This window comes from Geotrypetes seraphini, chromosome 8 (assembly GCF_902459505.1).
Source record: "Geotrypetes seraphini chromosome 8, aGeoSer1.1, whole genome shotgun sequence".
Classification (NCBI taxonomy): domain Eukaryota; kingdom Metazoa; phylum Chordata; class Amphibia; order Gymnophiona; family Dermophiidae; genus Geotrypetes; species Geotrypetes seraphini.
Genome location: NC_047091.1, coordinates 107,984,576 through 108,008,506, shown reverse-complemented (window position 1 = coordinate 108,008,506; position 23,931 = coordinate 107,984,576). Strand labels below are relative to the sequence as shown.

General features: G+C 43.6%; 1 long non-coding RNA gene across 1 annotated transcript; it reads left to right on the top strand.

Moving 5' to 3' along the window:
• The first annotated feature begins 195 nt into the window (after positions 1-195).
• On the top strand, positions 196-22,394 carry LOC117364782. Its single transcript, XR_004540315.1, has 2 exons — positions 196-892; positions 21,959-22,394. It is a non-coding gene; the product is annotated as an uncharacterized LOC117364782 (long non-coding RNA).
• The last annotated feature ends 1,537 nt before the right edge of the window (positions 22,395-23,931 follow it).

Below are 23,931 nucleotides of genomic sequence, written 5' to 3'. Positions count from 1 at the left end.
TTATCCAACACCCATAAAACCCATGTGAAAAAGTAACTGCCCACTTAGTAACTCAATCAACCAATTGACCAAATTTAACTGTTAATTAGATTCAGTTGATTGAACACAGCTAGGCTAGATTGTTGTTCAATCTAAACTTCACTATATATTGCACTTATGAGACTGAAGTAGGAACCACACTGTTTCTACAAAAACACTAAGGCCTAGATTCATTAAGCTTTGTGAGCCTTCTCCGAGCCCGACTCAATTCACTAACCTTCTGGCCGATCTGATCCGCACCCGATCCGATCTGCACATGCAAATAAGGGAAATGGCATGCAAAGTAAGAAGGCAGCAATTCACTAAACCAACGAAGGAACACTGATTGGACTGGCCGATCCAAAAAGAAGTGACTGCTGAGGACCAGTCGCTCACGTCCTTGCCAACTGTCCTGCTCTCTGCCGCCCTGAAATCCCAGCCCTGCAGCCCTGAACCATCAAAATAAAAACCATCTCCCTTGTGCAAAGAGCGCCCTGCTCTCTGCCGCCCTGCTGTCTGCTGCCCTGCCTCTTTGAAAGCCCGTGTTTTTAACCCGCGATTTTAACCTTCAGGCTTATAGTGGGGCTGCAGTACGGCGTGTTCTGCTTTGTTGTTCCAGTCTGGCTGCAAAGCATGTTCTGTTCCCTTGAAATGATTCTCATGGGGCCAGCAAGTGCAGCCACTCCCCCCCCCTTCTGTTTTGACCTCAAGCTTGTGTGGAGAGCACGCGCATGCACCGATCGCCTCTCCAGGCATAGAGGATGGGATCGCTTGTGGGCATGTGTCTGATCAGATCATTTGCATTGGGACTCTTTAGTGAATCGGACACCCAGCACGACTCGGACACGGATCGCCCATGGATCGGATCAGAAAGGTGAGTTTAGTGAATCTAGGCCTAAGGCACGATCAAAGGAAAGTCCAGAAGAAATGAGTAAAAAAACTATTGAAATATATCAGTTTGGAAAGGGTGTCTCAAGTAAAATGGTTTTGCAAAGTAGAGTGATCTATGATTCCTCAACAGTGATGTGAAAGGCTGATATCAAATTATAAGAAGTGTTTGGCTGTAATTCTTGCTGCTATTAAGTGTAGGGGGTAGTTATCTTTTCATCGAGGTAATATGAGTGTTGGATAAGTTTGGGCCCTTTTACTGAAGGGCATTAAACCCTTAATACATAGTTATTCCCAGATTTTATATATGGTGCCTACAAAATCCATGCTGATCAGAATGGTGCTTAGAGTAATTCTTTAAAAGACTCCCGCTAAATATAGAATCATGCTTAGTGGCTGTATGTACACACATTTCAAGCACTTATATCTTTCACAGTTAGTAATTAAGGTATACCAGTTCTGGAAAACAAGTACCGGTAACTGCATGTAGTGAAGCATTGTGCAAAATATGTACCATGAATAATGCTAGTGTATGTTTTCCCCTTGGGTTGCAGGGCCAGCTTTAGGGGAGGGGAAACAGGGCAATTGCCTTGGCCTCCCTGTTACAGGGGCCCCAAACCTGCCTGAAATTGAAATAGAGACAGCCTGCAAGCAGGTTTTGGGACCCCCCTCCTTAGCATCTGCCCTGGGCCCCATCATGTCTAGCATCAGCCCTTCTGGGTTGTTCTCTCTTTACTATCTGGAATGAAGGGTAAGATTAGTGAGACCATTAATCAATCTCATTTAAAGAAGCAGGACACCTGGGCAGGTTCCCAGCAGTTTTCAGATTCTCCACAGATGGCCTGAATCTGATATGTGTTGGTAGGAGAGGGGTTAATTCAAGGTTGGTATATCTGAGTCTGGCACTATGGTATTATAATGGTGTTCCAGTTCTCCCTTCCTTTCCCCCTGAGCCTGAATCCCCTGAATATGATTAATCCTATGGGGATGATGTAAGTGTTCCCTTAGAAAAATGCTTGTTAGTAGCAGTTTGCTACAACCCTGAAGAATGCTTTTAATGAGCACAGTGTGTGGTGACTGAGGAGATAGTTAGACAATGTTAGAGTTTGATTAGTAAGTCATGTATCATGAGGCCTTTTCCAACCAAGCTATTTCTAAAGTGAAAATAACTGATAATCCATATGGTGGTATTTTCCTCACTGTTTTCTGAACATAGGCCAGGTGCTGTCACCTGTAGAGCAGGGTGTAGTACTCAAAACTGACACCAGGTGTCAGCTTAAGAGCAGTGTTTGGTTGTGCTCTGCCCTAGATGGCAGAGATAGATTGGAAGGGTTACTATTACTACGTAGGGAACAGAACTGTGTGTTATATTCTGTACTCCTTTAAAAGGTTGTATTGTTCGGAAATATATATTTAGTTTTTAAAATATTCGAAAATATTCTAATCAATAATATGTCAATACATATGACTGAGCTCAGCATCATCCTTTTTTTTTGTTGTTCATCTAAATTCATGCATGATCTCATTTTATGGAAACATCAGGGCAGAGATAGTAGTTTGATCTCTCTGATATGGTAGCGCGTCAGCTCGAGTTTGGTGCATATGAACATTAGTGCCAGTCTTTTCTACCACTGATTGCAGTAGTACCTATTAGAGGCTCTGCATTTCTCAGATTTGCAGCCTCTTTCCTCATCATCATGGTTTCGTCTTTTGGAAAAGGAAATTCAGTGTGTCAAAAATCATATATTTCCAGTGTCCACTTTCTACACCTGAGCTCCTTATAAGCTGCTTCCAGTTTTGTGCTTTATGACATCCCTCCTAATGTATTCTGGGAGTTTGAGTTTCTTGGTGTCCAAGATAGGCTGTTTGTTTGTTTTAAATCCCTATTCCATTGTACTACTGTATAATATATAACTTTTTGTCCAGGAAGAATAAAAATGATTAGAGACTGGGGGAGGGGGGGTGTTCATGCTTTGCAATGTATGAAAATGATTTTTTTGTTCTTATTTTTAAACATACTTTCTTTAGTCTCTCCTTACAGGGTGACTATGAAATGCAAAGAAATGGGTAAAATTGAATATATTCCCTGTAGCTTTTATTTTCTAAAATGCATTTCTGACAGTTTGGAAAATTGTCACAAAAACAGTTAATAGTTAAAAAGTCTAATCATTTCTATTAGTGTTTTCCAATAGCTTCCCCATAAATCCCAGTGTCAACCTATTAGTGAGCTAGAAAGTGTAGTGGAGGTCTGATTTTAGGCTCTGACATTTCTATAAAGGGGACAATAGAGGAGTTTTGTCTGAATAGATCTAGCGCTTTTTATCGAAAGGAGGAGGAGGCGATAGTACAGCTCCTATTCCCTATACCCTGGCAAAAATTCCTCCAGCAAATTATGCGATAAGGAAAGCTGCAAGACCCAGCTCATGCATTTTTGGATACATGGTTCTTTTATGGTTTTATTTTGTTTTCACAAACGGTTTATTTTCTGTCTCTGTCATAATACTTTCTCCCTCTCCCAAGAATCCAGCCTAATGCATCGAGTGTATCATCTTGGCCAGTCTCATGCCACATTCTTCCTGTCCTCCATATAATGAGCCCAAGGACTGTGGGCACCTGGGCCCACTTGCTCCTCGCATGGCTGGCTGCTGCAGCCATTAAAACTTGGATCGGCCTGTAACGAGACCTGGCAATTGCAGGCTGCACACCGAAGGAATTCATTAAAGCGTGAGAGAGATGCAGGCACCAAAGCGCAGCTTTTAGGAAGCAGCAGCCTGCCTCCCTGCATATATTACTGCACACCATCTGCTAATGCGAGCTTGCTACTGTCCCACTGGGTCCTTTTCTCATCTTCTGCTCTGTCCCATCATCTGCAACATGCTGATTGTGCTGCCTGATTGTTCTCGGTTCTGCTTGTATGCTGTTGAAGTACAGTATTACCTGCTGTAGCTCTCAGTGATGTTCCCTCTCTTTATTCTTTCTGCTTCCTTCCACATCTCTTTCTTTTTACGTCTTACTTTTTGAAAGGAAGAAGACTTAGGTTCCTTCCAGGGCCGGCTTAACCTATAGACCAGGTAAGTCTCAAGTCCAGGGTACCAGTGCTAAAGGGGTCCAGGGACATGACATCACTGGCCCATAAGTTGAGCTACCATGTGACTTCCCTCCTTCTCTTTTCCCTTGACAGCTGATCTATTCAGCCTCACAATATGATGATGTCACATGGACGAAGCCGACCTCAGTCAGTCTAAAGCCCGTAAAACTCTAGAATGAGTGTTCAGTGCATGTGTCTTGCTCTTAGAGACTCTTGCTAGAGTTTCCAATGAACTGCTCCTGGTCAAATCCAAAGGGCACTACTCCATCCTCATCCTCCTTGATCTGAGGCGTTTGCAACTGTAGATCACCACCTACTCATTGATACGCTGACCTTACTTGGATTTCAGGGCTCTGTTATCTCATGGTTTTCTTCCTACCTTTCCTGTTGCACCTTTAGCATGTGCTCTGGGGGATCCTCTTCCATTGCCGTTCCACTATCGGTCAGCATACCTCAGGGCTCTGTCCTGGGACTTCTTCTTTTCTCCATCTACACTTCTTCCCTTGGAGCTCTGATCTTTTCCTATGGCTTCCGGTACCATCTCTAGGCTTACGTCTTGCAAATCTACCACTTTACACCCAAAATTTCCATAGCAATCCAGACCAGAGTCTTGGCCTGCCTGTCTGACATTGCATGGATGTCTTGCTACCATCTAAAGCTAAACATGGCTAAGACGGAACTCCTTATCTTTCCTCCTAAACCTGCCTCTCCTCTCCCTATGTTCTATATTTTGGTGGATAATGCTCTCATCCTCCCAATTTCATTGACAAGCAACCTTGTGGTCATCTTTGACTCCTATCTATCCTTCTCTTCACATATCCACCAAGCCACCAAAACTTTTGCTCCTTTCTTTACATCGCTAAAATTTGGACTTTTCTTTCTGAGCACGCTACCAAGACTATTATCCACGCCCTCATCACCTCTCGCCTGGATTACTGCAATGTGCTTCTCATGGGTCTCCCACTAAGTCATCCCTTCATTCTGTTCAGAATTCTACTGCATGCCTTTTATTTTGTCAGTGTTGTTATGCTCATATTACCCCTCTCCTCAAGTCGCTTCATTGGCTCCCTGTCCACTTTTGCATACTGTTCAAACTCCTCTTACTGACCTACAAGTGTATTCACTCTGCAGCTACTCAATATCTCTCTTCTCTTCTCTCTCTCTACACCCCACCTCGGGAACTCCATTCTTTAAGTAAATCTCTCGTCTGTACCCTTCTCCTCTAATGCCAATTCCCGACTCCGCCCCTTCTGCCTTGCTGCACCTTATGCTTGGAACAACCTGCCTGAATCAGTACGCCAGGTTCCATCTCTGGCAATATTAACATCCAGGCTCAAAGCCCACTTTTTCGAAGCCGTGTTTAGGTCCTAATCACTTCCAACTTCTAATACAACTTCTGTCACTCATTCCCTCTGCAGTCCCTAACCTCTCTACCCCTTTGTATCCTCCTTCATGAACAGTATTATCAGCTTTTCTGCCCACTGTTTGTACTGTAAATACTGTATGTCATCCCCCCATCTCCTCATTTTTAAATTTTCCACAAGTTCAGACCCATCAAGTCAGTCCCTTTCATCAGTGTTCATTTTTTTTTCTCTCAAACCGCCACAATTCAAAAATTTTTCAAGTTTGACTTTGCTTCAATTATTTTCAGGATGTCAGACAGTAAACTGGGATTTAAGTGCTGTGATAAATGGGCTAGTAAAATGTCACTCACTGACCCTCACTTGTCCTGCATTCGTTGTTTGGGCACCTCTCATATGTTTCAATTTTGCACAAGCTGCCTTAAGATGAACAAGAAAGCCCTTAAAATTAGAGAACTTGAGTTGAAGGACTTCCTCTGAAATCAACAGTCATCACCTTTGCTCTCTTCAGCAGACCTCGCAGCCTCCAAGTCTTCCAAAGTACATTAAAAAAAATCCAAGTATTTGGAACCTGCTAGTAGATTTGGCTCTCCCTGACACCCTCTTGCTAGTCTTTACAGGGAAATTGAGAAGCTTCATTCTCCAACGTCAAATCGGAAGTTGACATTAGCATCCAGGTCAGCATTGGCGTCAGCCCTCCAAGTCCCTCCTACAGCTCAGGGAAAGTTGGAGGTGTGAAATAGTGCTGCTTTGCAGACACTGACAGCTCAGTAGACTGCTAACTCACCTCCTCACTCCCCAAGTCCTTGACGCTGACAAGACAGGCATCCACACTCTTCGGGTAAGTCCACACCTAGACGGCACCATTGGGATTCCTGTAGATCATCTTGACCTTCTGTGTGTTCCCCCGATTTGCCCGTTAGGCTCACTCGAGGCATCTACTTTCATCTTCTGAAGATTCCTGCCTCTCTGATGTCTCTACATCTAAACAGGCAGAGCCAAGGGTTCACCCTACTCATAATCCTCTCCACTCTATTCCTAGTACTCAGAAAGTTATTGACCCTTCTCTAATGAGTGAGGTCTTTCTTTTACTAAAGCAGCTGTTCCAACAACAGATTACTTTGTCTACGCCACTGGTCTCAAACTTGTGGCCCGCGGGCCACATGCAGCCCCCCAGGGCCTATTTTGCGGTCCGTGGTCTGTACTCAATCTCGGACACTGGACAGGAAGAGAGGCTCTGGCGCCAGCGTCAGCTTACTTGAAGCTTCCTGCTGCAGTCGCATTTGCCGGGACTCCTGCCTTCGCATATCTGCAGGGACTCATTACCTCCTTTCTCTAGCCTGCCGCTGCTGGTCCGGGGGTGCGGAGACAAGACAAAGGCAGGAGTCCCGGCATACGCGATGACAGCAGGAAGTTTCAAGTCAGCTGACGCCGGCGCCTCTCTTCCTGCCCAGAGTGTGAGATCGTGAACAAGACCGCAGCTGCAAAATACATGTATTGCTGAACATGGGAGGAGGGGAGGAAGGAAGGGAGAAGGGGTACTGTTGGACAGGGGGAGGAGGGAAGGGAGAAGGGGTACTCCTGGACAAGGGGAGCAGGGAAGGGAGAAGGGGTTCTAGACAAGGGGGAGGTAAAAGGAAGGGAGAAGAGGTACTGCTGGACCTGGCAGAAAGGGAGGGAAAGGAAAGGTGCTACACACTAGAGGGGAAAGTGAGATGGTGCATAGGGAGATAGCATGTTGGGTTGGGGGGTGAGAAGGAGGGATGCCACTGATGGACGAGGCAAGGACAGAGAGAGAAAGTGTGCAGGAGGCAGAAAGTGTTGGATTCATGGAGAGGGCAAGATGGATGGGGAGGCAGAAAGGAGGGAAGGAGAAATGTTACACTGGGGAAGGGGGAGAGGGCAGAGAGTGAAAAGTTGGACTCATGGAGGGAGAGAGAGAGATGTTGTTTGGTTGAGGGAAGAAGGACCAGAGAAGCATGCAGGAAGAAGAGAGAAAAAAATGTTGGACTGGTGGAAAGGAGGGATAAATGTTGAACTAGGAGGGGGCCAGAAAGGAGGAAGGGAAGGGAGATGGACTGCAAGGGGGAGAAAGGGAAAGAGAAATGTTATACTGGGGGTGGGGGTGGGGGAAGGAGGGAAGGAGAGAGATGTCAGACCATGGAAATAGGGAGGGAAGGAGAGAGAGATAGGAAGGGAAGGTAAGACATGGAAAAGTAGATTTTGAGAAGGAAACAGAAAAATGGAAAAACTGAATGTTAAGTTAATGCCAAAGATGGATGCAAGGCAGAAAGTGAAGATGGAGATGAAAACAGTTAATGGACAAGAAGGCCCTGGAAACATAGTTAAAAGCACAGAAAACTAGCCATCAGACAACAAAGGTAGGGAAAATGATTTTTTTTTCAATATAGTGATTGAAATATGTCAGTTCTGAGAAAGGAAAGATGTTAAACTTTAACTGTGAAGGCCGCAGAAAAAAATAGTTAATGTCTTATTAACTAAATGACAATTTTGCATGAGGTAAAACTCTGCATAGTTTATAAATCTTTCCTTTAACAGTTAAAGGAAAGATTTATCTAATATAATAAAACGCTAGGCCGCGCATGCGCAGTTCCATCGTGTGGGTCCGTTTTCCGTGAGATGTACAACATCTCCCCCGAGGCTGATGTCGGACGCGGCGGCTGTCTCCCCCGAGGCGGATGATCTTATGGGAATCAATGTTCTTCGTTCTGCCCTGCTCCTTGCCTTACTGTATTTTTAAGTTGAAAGACCAGGCAGCGGCTCCTCTCAGGATCCCCACCTGCGTCGGAAGTCCAATGCAGTCGGGGATCTTGAGAGGAGCTGCCGCCGTGTCTTTCAACTTAAAAATATACTAAGGCAAGGAGCAGGGCAGAACGATCTTCAAAATGGCGGCAAATCGATCTTCGTTCCTCCAGGGGGGGGTCTGGGAGGAGAGGGATCGCGGCCATACCGAGGAGCCCAGCAACTTTCCGCTGTCCGGGACCCGACTCATTTGCCGCCCCCCCCCCTCTTCCCTTACTGCGGGCCCGACTGGCGATTTAAGCAGTGTGTCAGCAATCTTCACACGCTGCTTCGGGCCCTTCTACTGCCCTGATTTACTCTGGCACGTCCGGAGCAAATCAGGGCAGTAGAAGGGCCCGAAGCAGCATGTGAAGACTGCTGACACGCTGCTTAAATCGCCAGTCGGGCCCGCGGTAAGGGAAGATGGGGGGGCCGCCAAATGACTCGGGCCCACGACTGTTTGTAGTTGCGACTGTGGGAAGGGAAAGAGGGTAGAGGGGGAGGAAATGCAGCTTTGCACAGACAGACAGAGGGAGGAAGGAAGACAGAAAGACAAGAAGAAAGACACAGGGGCAGGTGCACAGGGAACTGGTGGGGGGGGAGGGAATGCTGCTTTGGACAGACAGATAGACAGAGGGAGGAAGGGACACAGAAAGACAAGAAGAAAGACACAGGGGCAGGTGCACAGGGAACTGGTGTGGGGGGAGGAAATGCTGCTTTGGACAGACAGACGGAGGGAGGGACACAGAAAGACAAGAAGAAAGACACAGGGGCAGGTGTGGGACAGCGGGAGTCGCGTCAGGAGGGGTGCGGGATGCTGCAGAGGGAACTTTTCCAATGGGTGCAACTGGGCGGCTGTCGGGAGCCTCTGATCAGGGGCAGAGCAAGGTAAGTGTATCATAGGGCTAAGAAGGAGGAGGGGGGGAGAAAAAGGAAGGGACGCCTACTGCTGGACAGGGGGAGAAGGAAAGAGGTGCTGATGGACGGGAGGGGGGTGAAGGAAAAGGAACGGAGGCCTAATGTTGGACAGGGGGAGAAGGAAGGTGCTGCTGGACAGGGGGGAGGTAAAACAAAGGGAGAAGGGCTGCTGCTGCATAAGGAGACCTGTGAAGGGGTGGTGGTGGACACAGGGGAGGTAAAAGGAAGGGAGAATGGACAGGGGGAGCAGGCAAGGGGTGGTGATGGACAGCCAAGCAAAAAGAAAGACAGAAAGAAAGAAAGCGGCTAAGGAGAGAGAGAGAGAGAGAGAAAGAAATAAAGAGAGACACACACACATATATTCTAGCACCCGTTAATGTAACGGGCTATAAGACTAGTAAACTATAAAGAGTTTTACCTCATGCAAAATTGTCATTTCTTTAATAAGACATTAACTATTTTTTCTGTGGCCATCCAAGTACCTACAAATCCAAAATGTGGCCGTGCAAAGGGTTTGAGTTTGAGACCACTGGTGTACGCAACCAATTCAAACATTGCAAAATTCCGCAGCTAGATTTCTATGCAAAGCCAAACTTTACGATCATGTTACTCCATTCAGTTGCATTGGCTACCAGTTCAGTAGAGGTGTATTTTCAAAATACTATGCCTAACTTTTAAAACTTTACATATAGGTCAGCCATTGTATTTAGCTTCTATCACTATTCTTATACTCCATCAAGAGCATTGCGTTCTCTTGATTCTAACAGATTAGTTCTACTGTCACCTAAATTATCTCATTACAAATCTACTCATACTGCTGCCTATTTTTTTTTAATTTCACCATTGCTTTGGAACAATCTTCCTCAGTATATTCGTGGAGAACTTTCTTATCCAAAATTTTAATCCCTATTAAATGCATTTTATTTTCAAAAATCTTTTAATATTTCGCTTGGAGGGGGAGGGGGGGGGTGCAAGATGGCGGCGTGACTGATGGTTGAGTATCTGGACTCCTGACTTATTTTCTTCTTTTCGGTAATGCCGCATTCAAAGCGCAAAGGCGTAGTCTGAACGGGCCCCTTACCGTCGGACTCCTCTACACCAATGCGCCAAACGCTGCTCGACTTCCCCGCCAAAGCTCCTCTGAATAATGGAGAACGAGGTGCTGTGGCGTTGATGCCCCCGGACTTAGACATCACGCTGGAGCCGGAAGTTTCTCTCTCGCCTCCAAACCTGACTATCCCTCCATGCCCTGCAGCAGAGACGCCTATGCTGCAGAGAAGGGGAGGCCATATTAGAGGATTAATACAAAGAAGTCCTCTAAAAAAAATCTCTTTACTACTGGATTTTGAATCAAGAATACATTGTCAACTGTGTCATGAAATATAGAAATCGTTGCCAGGTGGTTATGGACTGAATTATAAGCTAGGACAATGATAGGTGAGCTAAGTACTCCCGAAGTAGTTGCCGAAGCTTTCTCACTTGAGGGGAGCTGGATGGACGAGGAGCCACAGGGAAGGTGAAACATCAAGGGGCCGAGAGTCATACCTCGACCCCTTCAGAGGTAACTCTAAAGGATGTTTGGAGTTTGTTACAGAAAATGGAAGGAACGCTTAGAAAATCCACAGAGGAAACTGCGAGTTTGGTAGGCAAAGTTGATTCTCTTGTACAAACCGTTGATATCATAAAAAAAGATACTGAATCTAAGTTTCTGACGGTAAATGAAGAAATTACAGCTTTAAAAACTATTAATGAAACTTTGATCAAAGACAAATTACTGATCCACAGGATTAGAAAACTTTAATAGAAGGTTAAATTTAAGAATATTAAATTTCCAAGATCACCTGATGTTTCTCCGGTTGAATTGTTTAGAAAATATTTGATAGAAAATTTATGCTTATCTCCTACTATTCCTCCGTTAAACAAAATGTATTATCTACCTAGTCTTGTAAAGAAAAGAGGGACTGAAGCAGATGCAACAAATCAGGAAATTCAGCAGGTCTCAATGGATCTTGGCAACATTTCTCAGATTCTGGAGACAACATTATCAACAATTGATGAGGGCCACTCTACTTATCTCATTAGTCTTTTCACAAGACCTCAACGCTGTAATGAGAATGTATTTTAGAAATGCACAGACTCCCTTCTTGGGACAATGTGTATGGGTATATCCTAATGTTAACAAGGAAACCCAAGCAAGGAGGAAGCTTTTTCTTGCAATGAGGCAGGAATAAAAGGATTTGGGGGCCAACTTCCAACTGGCATACCCATGTAAATGTCTAATTAAGTACGCAGGATTGAAATATATGTTCTTTGTTCAGGACCATTTAAGGACTTTTTTGGACTTGAAAAATATCTCTAAGAGTTAAGATAGTTGGCTGACATACATAGAGAGGAGCTATTTCCATTAATGCCATAAGATCGAATTTAATTTTCTTGCCTATATTAAATTTAAGTCCTTTTTTATAGGAAAACCCCCCTGCAGAATTATTTGGAGTCTAAGAAGAATTTAAATTGTTGCTTGTATTATAATTTATACTTGGAAACTCTCCTTTTACTTTTCGTTTTGCTTAAACAAGTGTTTCAAAACTTAATTTCAAAACTTAATAACTATATGAAAAAAAAAAAGCTTTTAATATTTCTATAAATTGACAATTGGGCAATTTAGTTTGGGGCATAATTTGGGAAACTGCAATTATGACATAATTAATTTTAGATTACTGTATTTTAGGAATTTTGATTTTATAATTTTATGGAATTTGATTATTTGTATTGCTATTTGTAATTGCTTGTTTTACTACGTTTGTAAGTTGCTGACTTTCGACATTCAGCGAGGTATCAATATACAATAAACATAAACATAATTCAAGACTCCATAACTCTATCTCAACCCACTTCATTACTACCATCTCCTCCTGCATCTCATTCTAGAAAGAGGTCTTGGTCAATTTCCACTACCTCTTCCAGGCAGGCTGCAATCCATTTCTCATATGAGAATACTCCTCAAGCCTCTTCTACGCCTCCTCCATCTTCTCACACACCACCGGATAGAAACTCTTCAGGCATTCCTTTCAATCCCTCACCTCCTGAACCCATGAAATCCTTCCAGCCAGAGGGCACTTTATATTTTCGTTTTCTATTAAAGATGGTTCAAGCAATGCAATTGACCACTACCACAAAATCAGATCCCACAGCTGATAATTTAGCTGTCCTTGAGTACTTAAATGTACCTAAAGAGATCATCTCTCTCCCCATACATGATTTCTTGTTAGACAATCATAAAGAAATTTGCACACCACCATATACATCTAGAAAGACAAAACACAGTTTTGACTCTAAATATAAGGTCCAAGATGTTTTTGGCCATGGTAAATCTCAGCTTTCTCATCAATTGATAGTTGTTAAATCAGCTATGAGAAAAGCTAAGAGTTCCAGAGAGTATTCAAATACTACACCATCTAAGGTCATGGATGCCATGGGCCGTAGAATGTTTCATAACGTTATACATCAGTTTAATTACAAGCAATATTTTTATTCCCTCATAGATAATTTATGTAAGGAGATGGATGGAAACCCTTCTCCCTCCAGCAAGTTCTTAATTTGAGATAATTCTTTCCAACTTTGAAGAATGCTCTAAAGATATGATTAGAGCAGTGGTCTCAAACTCAAACCCTTTGCAGGGCCACATTTTGGATTTGTAGATACTTGGAGGGCCTCAGAAAAAAATAGTTAATGTCTTATGAAAGAAATGACAATTTTGCATGAGGTAAAACTCTTTATAGTTTATAAATCTTTCCTTTTGGCTAAGTCTTAATAATAATATTGTAATTTATAGCTAAAGAGACATATGATCAAGAAAATGTTTTATTTTACTGTTGTGATTATGATAAACATACCGAGGGCCTCAAAATAGTACCTGGCGGGCCGCATGTGGCCCCCGGGCCGCAAGTTTGAAACCACTGGATTAGAGCATCTCGTGACTCATATGATACTTCAATGCGAGGTGCTGGAGTAGATCTTTATACAAATACTAGGTCTCTTGCTTGGCTTAAATCATCAGGTTTACAATATCATTTATTAATTTAGATTTACTGCCTTTGTTACAATGCAATTCAAGGCAGTTTACAATTAAAAAAAAACCCCATGATGTTCATGATAGAGTTGCTGAGATAAGATTTTGGAAATTATTGACTCCATTAATCAAGACTATACAACACTGGATACCCTAGAACAGTGGTTCCCAACCCTGTCCTGGAGGACCATCAGGCCAGTCGGGTTTTCAGGATAGCCCTAATGAATATGCATAGAGCAGATTTGCATGCCTGGCACCTCCATTATATGCAGATCTCTCTCATGCATATTCATTAGTGCTGTCTTGAAAACCCGACTGGCCTGGTGGTCTTCCAGGACAGGGTTGGGAACCACTGCTCTAGACCAGGGGTGTCAAAGTCCCTCCTGGAGGCCCGCAATACAGTCAGGTTTTCAGGATTTCCCCAATGAATATGCATGAGATCTATTTGCATGCACTGCTTTCATTGTATGCTAATAGATCTCATGCATATTTATTGGGGAAATCCTGAAAACCTGACTGGATTGCGGCCCTCCAGGAGGAATTGTAACACCCCTGCTCTAGACTGTGCTAGAGCATTCTTCTATATATTTATCAAGAACTAAGGTTTGTGATCAAACAACTCGACTTTTTCTCTCTTACCATGCATTATCAAATCCAAAACCAGTCACTAAGAGAACATTTTCCGTTTGGATAACTAAACTTATCCATTTTGGCTATCTGCAATCGACATCTCAAGATACATCCTCTATACTAGTGTTTCTCAACTCGGTCCTGGAGTACCCCCTTGCCAGTCAGGTTTTCAGGATATCCATGAGGCATGGACCGAGGGGAAGGACATTGGCTGGGATGTCGTAATCTCTTAAATCGGCCCTGGTTCCTTCTTGTCCCCCCCTCCCAATAAACTTTGGGCCAAATATTCAGAAAATGCTGAGCTCTTAAATTTATACTCCCCTAAATTAACCTCCCAAATTCCCATATTCAGCCAAATTTAGGAGCATAACTTTTCAACTGAAATTTCATTTTAATTTAGGATAAATTTAGGCATTCCATTCATTTTGCTTAGATTTATGAGCCTAATTTTTGAGGCTATTGCTGGAAATCAGTGCTATGCTCCTTAGTTTCCCCATCCTGAATCCGCACTTGTTGCCATTCACTCTCTATACTCCTAAATTTAAAATAGTGAAATTGTGAGTAAAAAAAAAATACATTCAGGCCTAGTAAATTTTCAAAGAGGCCAATTTATGTGCAAGACTATCAAAGTTAGGATCATAAATCCTTTGAATATTGGGCCTTTCCACACTAAAGGGCCCTTTTACTAAAGTTTAGCTTGCACTAATGGAATTAGTGTATGCTATATTCTGCATATGCTATTTTGCATCTAAGGGCCAAATGGCACTTCCCCCTTATTTTAAAAAAAGCATTGAAAATTGTGCATGCAAATTTGGGCATGTACCCAATTTGCTTACACAAATGAAAACAAGCTAATTAGTACCAGTAATTGGCATTTCTACAATTATTGGCACTAGAGCATTGTATTGCAAACTGTGTGTCACAGCAAGACGCCGGCAAGGAGAAGTGCCAGCTGAATGCTTACAGAATGTACCTTTCGCGATGAGATGCACGCTGTAGGCAGTCAGCTGGCGCCTCTCCTCCTGTAGCATCCTCCCCTCCCCTCCTGCTGGTGTAGCAATTGCAGGCTCAGGGCCCCATCTGAAGGGCCTCCATGTTTGTCATGATCACATCACACCACACGTGTGTATTACCTCATTGTGCCAACATCCGGAGGTCCTTCAGCCATGGACCTGAGTTTAGGGTGCTGTGGCTGCAAAAATTTTGCGGAACACTGCACTAGAGTCAAAAAAAGGAAGTGTGGAAATGGGTGTCATGGGTGGATCAGAGGCGTTCCTTTCAGTTACACATCCATACCTAAATTTTGGCATGGGCATTTCCACCACATTTTCTTTGGCCATGACTAAAGTTAGGTGCAGTTTCTGGGCATAAGCTCTACTCTATAAACAGCACCTAACTTTTAAGTGCAGCTTAAAGATTAGTGCTTTTTTTGAGGGTGCTGACTTTTTAGTTGCCCTATATAGAATTTACCCCTTAAAGCACATTACTGTTAGCATGGGCTAAGCTTTAGTAAAAGCTCCCTTAAATTTCCAGGCATATTAGGAGTGTTCATTTTATTTTGGAATCGATGTTTGCCCCTTCTGGAAAGTTCCATCAGTTCTGCACGCACTGTCTTGTGCTCCTCTGTGCATCCCTCTGCTTCTTTCTGGATAGTAAGAATTTATTGCTGGCCCCAGATCCTTGCCATCACAGTTTTTTGGATCTTGTCGACCCTCTTATCCCTGCACTTTCCATGGAAAAATCTGGGTCCAAAACTGACAAACAAGGGAGACAGCAAAGTAGGAGCTGGATTTGCAATCCCCTACTGACATAGAGCAAGACTCTGCTGTTCACCTTCTTAGGACTGTGTGGCAGTGACACGGAGCATGCGCTGGTTGCAGTCCTGTACAATTATGTGGCATGGAGATTACAGAGAAGAGCTGCAGGCTGACAAAACAGACAAAAGAGCTGATTTCCTAGACCAGTAAACGCTGGTGGGGTTTTTTTTGGCAGGAGAGTCTCCAGAGCTCCTGCAGGGAGTTGCATACAGAACACAGAAAAATGAGACCACCTTGGATTATTTGCTTAACTGATTCTATCCCACTAGCCTTCAGTCTTCAGGAAATACAGTATTTCATTGTTGGTGCACAGCTATTGGCAGAGGGCAAAAGGATTATAAATGCAAGTATCTTAGTTTAAAATGCCTCCAGTGGCCACCCTAGTCCTCCATTCACTTCTGCACTATGAAAGCTGCAGGGTAGAGAATGACCCGGGGACAAATTTGTCCCCATCCCCACAGTAAATAAATTTTCTCATCCCCGTGAGTTTTGTCCTTGTCCCTGCCCCATTCCTGTAAGCTCTGTCTTAACTGCACAAACCTCAAACACTTATGATTTTAAAGCATTCGAGGCTTGTGCAGATGAGGACAGAGCTTGCAGGAATGGGGCAGGGCAGGAAAAGAACTTGCTGGGAAGGAAAAACGAGTTCCCGTGGGGACGGGGAAAAATTTGTCCCTGTGTCATTCTCTACTGCAGGGTCTTTTGGGACTCCATTGCTAGTGTGGAGAGTACTGTATGTGCCTGCCTCATCTGCTGTGGGTATCAGTGGAGAGTAGCTGGGTTGGGCAAGTGAGAGGCCTTCCCTAAATCTCGGGGGATAGTCAGAAGTGGATGTTCTTTGCCTCCACTGACTATATGGCTCTCCCTTCTCTTCATACTGTGCGATACACAGCTCCTCTGGAGTTAACCCCCTGATCCAGCTGTAAATATAGCATTCAACGCAGACTGCATGCCACAGAAATATTGATTAAATCCTTACTGTTGTGGCTCCAGGAGGGATGCACTGATTCTCCCTCATCATGTGTATTGGGCAGTGTAGGTAATTACAGCTTAACTATACAGTACTGTAGCTTTCTATGAAAAATGTTCCTTATTGCGATTGTACGGTCATGGGCAGGGTTATAGATCTGGGACACATGCATACAGCTTTAGGGAATACAATGATTTTTTTTATGGACACAGGGCACTATCATAGCCATTTTCACATTTTTTTAACCTCTGGTAGACAGATGTGGCTCTGGCTACATTATTGAGTAGACTAGATAGACCCATGTAGGTCTTTATCTATCATTATCTACTTTATCAGGGGTGTCCAACTTTTTGGCTTCCCTGGGCCGCATTGGCCGAAAAAAAATGTTTCTGGGGCCGCGTAAATGCTGCAGCAAGACAGAGGAGGGAGCCAACAAGACGGTAAACACCCGGGGGCAGCCGAGGAAAACACTGCATTGCTCTCAACCGGGACCACACAAAATACTTCACGGGGCCGCATGCGGCCCTCGGGCCACAGGTCGGACACCCCTGTACTATATGAAGTTACAGAGAAATACTTTTAAAACCAATAGGAGGAAATATTTTTTCACTCAGAGAATAGTTAAGCTCTGGAATGCATTGCCAGAAGTTGTGGTGCGAGCAGATAGTGTAGCTGGTTTTAAGAAAGGTTTGGACAGCTTCCTGGAGAAAAAGTCTGTTATTGAGAGGGACATGGGGGAGGCCGCTGCTTGCCCTGGATCAGTAGCATGGAATATTGCTACTCCTTGGGTTTTGGCTAGGTATTAGGGACCTGGATTGGCCACCGTGAGAATGGACTACTGGGCATGATGGACCATTGGTCTGACCTGATAAGGCTATTCTTATATTACTAAGTTCACCCTTAGTGTGGGTAAAATAAGACATAAGAATAGCCTTACTGGGTCAGACCATTGGTCCATCAAGTCCAGTCGCCTGTTCTCATGGTGGTCAATTCAGGTCACTAGTATCTGGCCAAAATCCAATGAGTAGCAACATTCCATGATATTGATCCAGGGCAAGCAGTAGCTTGCCTCATGTCTTTATCATGCCTGAAGGTCTGTACCATGCCTGAGATAACCCGCTGCATTATCTGGATGCATTTCTGTGGGTGTGTTGAGGGTGCAGGGAACAAACTGCATGTTACATTTTCAAATCAGTCTGCTCTCTCCAACGGAAAACATATGCACCAAGAAAGCAGATGCAAAACTCTAGGGGTACGTTTCTCTGGGGCAGTAATCAAGGTTCAGTTTTCTCCCTATTATTGCTGTAGATCTCATGGACATAAAGTCCCCCCCAGTCTCTGCCTCAGTGTAGCCAATGTATCACCCTCAGGGCATGGAAATTTCTTTTTACAATATCTTGTGGCCTCTAGTGCATAGCAGTCTGTGCTTTTCAATTTGTTATAAGTCAGAGCTCCTTTACCATTACCATGGGGTAAATCTTGTATGTTCTTTGCTGCACCACCTTATACGCCATAATACAGATATCATGAGGGAAGGTCCATGCCCACCCCTCTCCCCCTTCCAAACCATGCTCCCACATGTTGTGATTATGGGAGTGTGTACACAGAATAACATCATCATGAGTAGATGATAAACACTCTGACTATAAGAATTTGGTCTTGCAGGGCTACAATCAGGGATGAATACGTATGCTAAGAAAGGTCACCTGATTCATTCCTATATAGGCAAAGGATGGTTCCCCCCCCTCCCAAACACAAGTGCAAAGAGTGGCCTCTTAGACTGGTAAGAGTATGTTATGCAGAAGTTAATGGGTCCATCCCCCTGAAATATGCTTTGATATTATAGATATGTAGCAATAGAACAATATAGTTGTTTCTTAGGGTCTTCAGACAGCCAACCGCATAACCTAACACGATTGGGCTGCAATCCTCATTGGACCCATTGCTATATAATCTTGTTATTACTTATTTCTTACCTTTATATGACTCAGTCTTATCAGCCAAATAAGTATAATGAAGTTATCTTTAGATGCAGCGCCACCTCTTCTGACGAGCCACGTTTCACTACTTCATCAGGGAAATGAGGTGTAACCATTAACGCCGCTGCACTAAATTGAAACTTTGAGCTTTACTCTATGCTGTAACATTGCTGAAATAAGGAAAAAAAACAAACTTATTTGGCTGATAAGAATGATTCATATAAAGATAAGACATAAGTAATAAAAGTGGAATAGGAAGAACAAGCTTATATAGCAATGAGGCTTGCAGCCCAATCATGTTGGCAGTCTGAAGACCCTAAGAAACAGCTATAGTGTTTTATTGCTACTTGATTTTAATTGATGCAGTTGAAGCTAACACAGTATTTTGATACCGAGTAATTTATTGCCCAGCAAGTGTGGTTGATATTACAGAGGCATGGAACAATTCAAACCTAAAATATATTTTTGCACAGCTTCTCACCGGCATGCATGGCCGTAGGGAAGGGGGAGTTCTGGCACCCCAGACTGCAGCCAAGCACCAGAGAGATCAGTCAAAAGTAATTATCCTGCTTCTTTCCTGGAGATTGTTTCTCCACCTCTGAGGCAGCTTCCTCCTGGACTTGCCAACTTATATCCTTTGGTTAGCCAACAGGTGTTGCTGCAGCTCACAAAGATGGGGGGAGATCTCAGGTACTGTGTCTGCCCCTCCCCAATTGATAAGAACAGCCCACTCAGGACCAGAATTTGAATCTCTTTCACAGAAGCACTGAGCACATAGGAAATCATTTCAGTGGCATCTACACCTATAAACTGTGGGTTCTGGTGTGTTGTTGACCATTGCCAACATTAAACCCAGAAATTCAATGTTGGGTCATGTCCAGGCTCTGGCATTGAATTTCCGGATATGTTAGGCGCTATCAATTCGTGTTTTGGATCCTAGTGACCTGATGAAAATCATCATCAAGTTTTCAAGGCAGAATATAGAAGTAGATTGCCGGGCCTTTTTGCACAGTATAAATTCAATGTTGCCCAGTAGGGAGAGTGTGACGCAACGGTTAAAGCTACAGCCTCAGCACCCTGAGGTTGTGGGTTCAAACCCACGCTACTCCTTGTGACCCTGGGCAAGTCATTTAATCCCCCCATTGCCCCAGGTACATTAGATAGATTGTGAACCTGCCAGGACAGACAAGGAAAAATGTAAACCATTCTGAGCTCCCTTGGGAGAACTGTATAGAAAATTGAAATTGAATAATTAAAAATTGTTGCATCAAACGCGGTCCTCCGTCTCCAACCCTGCCCATCTGCTGTTGCCCAGATGGGTGGTACATCATTAGTCTGACATCTCCGCTGAAACCTGTCCACCTTGGGAGGCCCTGCTGGTAGTGAAACTACTGATGGCATAGCTTTCAGCTTCACAGATGAGTGCAAGTCCCAGTGGCATGACAAACCTCATGTACCATAACTGGATATAGGGAACCAGCTAGAACATAGCTGGTTAAGTGCGATATTTAGCACTTAATTGTGAAGATCTGCATTTAACTGGATAAGTGCCAACTCTACCTGCCAGAATGCCCACAAAATAGCCAGTTTTGGTTTGAGTGCTAAATTGTATATATGGTGCCCTCCCCCCAAATAAAGCACTATTCTATAAGCCTCACTTTAAGCATGATTTAAAGAATAGCACTAATAGAATAGTCTGTGAACCATGACTGAATGTAGGCACACCCATTTGCAGCAATTATTCATTATGCAACAATTTTGCATTTGCGCATAAATTTAGGTGTAGATGCCCATATTCTATAATTGCACGTGTAGCTCCGGAGTTGGGTCTGCGGCCGACTGATGTAGATATGGGATGTCTTATTAAGCATATCCTGACCCTTTCTGTCTCGGCTGACTTCAGGGAGTGCCAGTTTCAGGCGCTACATTGCGCATATCTTAGGCGGGTTCAATTTTATCACTCTGGTTTCGCAGAGTCGGCACAATGCGAGAAGTGTACAGGGGCCCCTAAGTCTTTTTTTCCATGCTTTTTGGAGTTGTCCAGCGGTCAGGGCTTTCTGGAGAAGAGTGGTCTGTTATTTGGAGCTTTTGTTAGGCCATTCTATACCTCTCACTTATTTTAGATAAATATGAAGCTTTTTGATTTCCACCTGGTGTTGGTCAGCTATTTGTGCGAAAGGCAGGATTGGTGGCTAAGAAAAATATTTTGGTGGAGTGGGTTTTGGATCGCGCTCCTTCTTATTGGGCATGGCGTAACCATTTGCATGCTTTGATGTTGCTTGAGAGGGGTTGGGTGCGTAATTCCTTGCGACAATTTAAGTTTTCTTTGCAGGTCCTTAATACCTTGCATGTTTAATTTGCCTGGAGCGGTAAGGAGTTGGCGGCCTTGGGGTGGCCTTTCCCCAGCTTGGTATTTTCTGGGGGTTTTTGTTTGTTTGCCTTGGTTTGAGTCTTTGTTTCCTGTGTTTTTGTTGGGGAGAGGAGAGTCTTTGGGGAGGAGTTCCTATGATTGACTCTTGGGGCTCATCAGAGTCCAGGGCCCTGAATGTCAAGCTTTCGCTTTGGTCTTGTTCAGGCCTCCTGTTAGGTGGGCTGGGATACTTGCGCTTTCTTTGCTACCATATCAAATGTATCTTCTACTGTATTCATTGCCATTTTTTTTGGCTTGTTCAATAAAATTGTTTCAACTTAATTGCACGTGTAACTGAAGTAACACCCCTGATCTGCCCATTTCCGCATCCCCTTTTTTAACTCATGTGTAAAATTTAGAGGTGGATCCCGCACCTAAATTTACACATGTAACGCATGATTTAAATTAACACCAATAATTGCTTGTTAAGAAGACAAATGATTGGTGTTAATTAATTTGCAATTCAATTAAACGGCACGTCCAATTTAGGTACATGACCAAAATTGTGTACACAATTTCTAACGTCTCCTATAGAATTTGGGGAGAAGTGGGCACTTTAAGCAGTGCTGAAAATGCCCAGTTAGCCTTCGACAGGTAATTTAAACAGCCAAAATCCTCTCCTGGCTATTTAAAATAGTTTTGAATATTGGGCCTGGCAATTTTAGAAACTCACATCGAACACAAATAGATGGCCAGGCTGCAGAGATCTCAAGGGGTTGTGTTATGGGAGGATTGAAAATGTATACATGTATTTTCTGCTTTACAGTAGAAATATATATACAGTACATTAAATAAAACCATCTTCCCTGTTAGTTTTAGCACCAGATATGAGGAATGGACAGGATTTAGAAAAGTGCTTGTTTCAATCAGGGTTTAAACAAAAGCATATGGGGGTAATTTTCCTTAATTTCCCATTTCTTGTATTTGCCTTAAAAATAGAAGAAAACTAAAGCTTTTGCAGGCGTATTACTACTAATTGACATCACCTATCTTATTTTTTTTAATCAGGCAACTGTGGTGAGAATTCTGTAACAGAACAGCTACACTTCTCCCTCCATATTCGCTGTGATAGGGGATTAACAGAACCGCAAATACAGAAAAACCTGGCCTGTTCCTGGAGAGGCAAAACACGGTGAAGAAAGTGCTGGGAATCAGCGATTTTCTTGGAATTGGTGATTTCTCTATGCAAGCTGATGTAATGGGGAGGGGGGGGGGAGGACCCTGCAAGCTAAAACCCGCGAATAATCGAAACTGTGATTGCTGAATCCACAAATACAGTAGAAGTGTACTGAAGGCGCTGATTGTGTCCCTGTTGTTTCTGTATCTTATTGCACCTTTAGCAAATTGGTTAAGACCTATTTGTTCAAAAAATTCATTACTTGATTGATGACTGGCATAGTTTCTTATTGTATTTTTCACTATTGAAATACAGTATTGTACTGCTTTTCTGTGTGCTTTGTATCATCACTGGAATGTCAACTCCTCTTTATTCTGTGAACGGCCTAGAACCTTTTGGGTGTTGGCGGTACAGAAAAATAAAGTTATTGTTATTATTATTACCTACACTTCCTTATAGAACTTGATTATGTCTGAGCACCTACGAGTCCTCAGCCCAAGAGAAAATAACGTTGATGTGGTTCAATCAATTATCTGAAACAATGTCAAAAAACATAGAATTTTGTTTCTGCAGATTGGCACTTAACAAAATAAGTTAACGCTCTTTTCAGTTACAGCGGCAAAAATGTAGGAAGTTGGCTGATTGGGCTGAGAACTTTTCAGCACCCTCTGGTACACCAGCATTTAAAAAAAAAAAAAATACTATGGGAAACTGCACTTTCTGATCTGGATGTCTTATCTTCTACCCCACGTCAAACAGCCAAATGCCTTCTGGCATAGGGTAGGGTTGCAAGGAAAGCCAGTGTCCTATTTCTAGGGTGGGTACGAGGTAGTGGACATTTTCTGTGTTTAGCTGAGCCTTGGGGTATTGTTTGCTTTTATTGCATTTTAGGAGGTGCAATCCTGTTTCCTTTTTGATGGGGAGTAGCCCAGATTCCAAAATGCAGTATGGAAGGACAGTTATTAATGTGTGCCACCAGGACAGCGTGCCTCGTGATGTTCAGTGCTGGAGATGATCAACTAGCATTTGTCTCAAATGTGATGTGTGAGTCTTTTTTTTTTTTAATGACTAGATCTTTCTTCTACTAGAAAGCTATTTTTGGAAAGTATCCTCTTACTGGTAGAGGTGCAGAGCTGCCCCCTTCCCTCGGTGGTGGTGGGGCTTCAGCATTCTGCCTCAGATTCTAGGGTTGTCTTACTGTAGATGGGACTTTGGGACAGCACCTTGCCTTTCAAGGTAGAGGTGAGTTGCAGAGTGATCTCATTCTGTAAAAATGATGGCAGGAGAAGGCCCACCACAGCTGAGACATGCTTGTCTGTGAGAAGAGGGTTGGCAGCAGCTATCCTTTCAAACAGGGCTGGCCTTAGCAATCACGGGTTCCTGTGTGGACAGTTTGGTAGGGCTCTCCTTGTGTGAGCAAGTTTGATGCCCCACCCCCAAGATTTCAAATGAGCCACTACCACCATGGTCAATGTCTGCCCCTCTCTTTGAACCCCTCCAACCCAGTCCAGCATCTTCCCCTGACCCATATCCTCACTTTGACCCTTAGTGCCACTCCCTGAGTCTCACTTGGATTGTCAGGAGCTAGTCTTGGAACCTTCCCTTTATGGCATCTCACACCCGATAAAACAGAAAGTTATGTCAGAGGAAGTGGGACACCACAGAGGGAAGGTTCTGCGAAAGGCCCTCAGCAGCACAAGTGACTTGCTGCTGCCGCCAGCAAGCTGTAGATTCCTGGAGCAACACTGTTTATAATGCAACATGGGGATGAGGATTAGAAAGAGGGGAAAATGCTGGTCCACGAGGAAGGAGGGGTTCAGAGATAGGGGTAGATGCCAGATCTTGGGCACAAGGATTTGAGATC